Consider the following 3419-nt stretch of genomic DNA (forward strand, 5'->3'; position numbering starts at 1 on the left):
TGCAGTACAAGGTCAGAGCTGAATAAGGATAGATATGACCCAACACTTTCTAATTTGTTCTTCTAAAAGAACAATTTAGTGGGACTATATTAATGAATGCGTCAATCATTTTAAAGAAAATAGTAGTGAGATACTTAAAATAACTTGACCCTTATTGCTAGCAGAACAACATAAAAATGCCGCTGCACATTGACAGACAACATTTATAGGCTTGGAAAAGACTCTACGTCGTCTTGAATTGCGATTGTTTAAAAAAGAAGTTCTAGAAAGCCATAAAAAGACATAAAACAAGCAAAATTCTAAAGTATTTCCTATAAGAAGCAGAATTCTTTCGTTCTAATAGAAAAAAAAACTGTTTTGAATTGGGATTGCTATAGGATTATAGTAATTTAGGAATATGGGTAGCAGTGCTTAAGGTTCTGCCTTTCATCTCAAACTTTCACCTAATGACGGTAGCTGAGAAATTAAGAGAATGACTGTGTGAGTTTTCATGAAGCAGATGTTTGTTATGTGATGCAGTCTCAAAGAAAACGCAGGTACTGAGGGGAGTGCATTTGGCCATTGGTGGTTATAATGGTTCTATCATATACAAACAGAAACTTTCAATCGCTCTACTGGTGGTTCGACAGTATCACAAGCATTTAAAACCTCTGTTGATGCAGCGAACACGCAAGATCTTAAGACAATCTCTCTCCAAATCCAAACCCTATATTAACAGGTCTAAAAAATATTTAGCGTTCTCTTAAAAAAACTGTTTCTATTAAAAATAAAATTAACAACCTCCATCGAATAGATAAATTCGAGCAACGATATTTCTTTCGTATATCTGAATTTCAACAAATACAACCTGTCGGAATTTAAAAGTAGACCATCGAGCACTTAGAAAACTATTAACATCTGGTTTATGTTTGCTTGATATCGAATTATCGTAGCATTGGTTATCTCCCTTTGTTTGGGGGGTTGGGGGGGGTGTTGTCTTGTTTACAAGCGTCTCTTGTTTAAACGTTATCTGCTCAAAAGGCAACTGGAAAACAGCGTTGTTTTCAGTTTGATAAATAGCGGTATAAATAATTAATTCGACCAGGAAACTTTGGGTTGGTGTATTTACAAGATTTATGTCTTTATATTTTAAGAGTATATTTGTATTTATGTATCTACGTATGTGAGTATATTGTGATACATGCATGCATAAATACTCTGCTTGTGAGTATTAGCGTGTCTCTGGTCTCTGTGTTTGTGTCTGCCGAAACACGTGTTTAGCAAAAGGAATAATTCTACAATGTTTTGCAATAGAGTTGTAAAACAAGATATTTAATCATTGTTTGTAATAATACTAATTTGAAAAATTATTGAGTGTCGTTAAAAACATTTTAAAAAAACTTTTATTTGCATTGTGCTTATATTTCGTTTTATATTTTGCGAAAAATATCCATTCTCATTCTGCAGGCTGATAAGATATGAAGGCAATGTATTATATAAATATTGCAATGAAACATAAGTCTGAGTGAGCCGACACTCAAAAAGAACCCTGTTTAATATGCATAACAGAAACCAACATTATGTTGTACGCATACGTGCTAATGTTATATATTTAGTGAAAAATGTTTTAATAGTTTTGAATACGAACAGATTTTTGCACCATGAGTTACGAACTTGTCGGTGAGACAGTTATGAGATTTTCACTCTAATATTGGTTCTTCATCGTTGATGTGGAGATATGGTTGGTACATACTTTAAACAGTTCAATTCAGGTGTTCTTAGGAGTATAATTTCAGAGATTTAATATACATAAAATCCACTTTAATAGTATTTTTGTACAGATGTGTATGAGTATGTATGTCAGTTTGTATATTTATTAAATTAATATATTTCGTAACAGCGGGTTTCTAATGTGTCCATTCTAAGTTCTACATAAAATCATATATGCAACAAGTTGTATCTCAAAACAAGTCTTGAGAATAACATCTCTCCCCCTCTCTCTCTCTCTCTCTCTCTCTCTCTCTCTCTCTCTCTCCATCTCTTTCTTTCTCTCTCCACATTTTCACTCACTCTCTTACCCACTCATTCACTTGCTCTGCTTCACGTATGTATTTAGGCGGGACAAATATTCGTACCGTTTTTCAATTAATGGCGTTTAAACACGGGATTTCGTGTCTCACGTAACAAAAGCAAATGATATGTACATATATTTTCCGAAAGGTGACACTTTCTATATGATTAGTGTGTGGACAGTTTATTTCTACTATTTTTACATTAAAAAGGAAAATTGAGTAAAATGAGAAACATTCTCGTCATTTGATATTCTTTATTTTCTAGAAATAAAAAAAAATATCAAAATACAAACAGTAATAATGTGCAGTTTATAGAGATAATGCCATAGCTTAGGCAACTGTTCTTAAGTAGTTCGCAAGGTTTAGAAGTAAAAAATAATCTGGAAGACCGTGATGTGACCAAATCTAAACTTAATCTGGAGACCGTGATCGGACCAAATCGAAACGCTTATCAAAAAGAATCCCGGTCACACGACACGAGACCTGGCAGAGACACTCTACATACCTCATACGAGTATTCTAAGGCATTTAAAAACACTTTGGCTACGTGGAACGCTTAATATTGGATCATACTTTCATATGCGATTCTCTGCTCAAGCACGACAATAATTATATTTTTTTGAAAAGTTTGATCACAGATGATGAAAATGAGATCGTTTACAACAATGTGGAGCAGAGTAGGTTCAGAAGAACAAGAAATGAACCGCATTTAATCACCCCATAAGCTTATATGTATCCGGAATTGGTGATGCTCTGTATCAAATGAAATTGGAAGCGCTTTGTTTATTTATTCTGAGGCCCTTTCACAAAATCATACATTTAGGTGAGTGTATTATAGTTCCCATTTAGACTGACTGAAGAAGGCAATCAATGGGAAGCGTCCTGAATTATCCAATCGTAAGGGTATCTTCCTTCACAACAACGCTAGACCTCGTATTTCCTTGCAGACTTTGCAGAAAATGGTACAGCTTGGATGGGATATCCAGCCACTTGTACTGCACCCACCTGACCGTGCACATTTTGGATCACCGTTTATTTCGACCCTTACAAAATTCTCTTTAATTGAATTATAACTTCATTTCTTTCGATCCCAACAGATTTCTCTTCATGTGAATGACAACATTATTTCTTCCGAAAATTGTACAAGAGCACATAGAGCAATTCATGACACAGAAAGATAGCAAGTTCTGGGAGGACGGAATCGTGATCCAAATATCAAAGAAATTTGTACTCCACTGTGAACATAAATATACAAAAAAAAAAATTAAGATAAAATATACTGTTTCCGAGATATTTCGGGTACAGGCAAACATCCCTAGAGCGTAAGTATTATCGATATATATATATATATATATATATTTAGTGTAT

Source organism: Octopus bimaculoides, chromosome 7 (assembly GCF_001194135.2).
Source record: "Octopus bimaculoides isolate UCB-OBI-ISO-001 chromosome 7, ASM119413v2, whole genome shotgun sequence".
Classification (NCBI taxonomy): domain Eukaryota; kingdom Metazoa; phylum Mollusca; class Cephalopoda; order Octopoda; family Octopodidae; genus Octopus; species Octopus bimaculoides.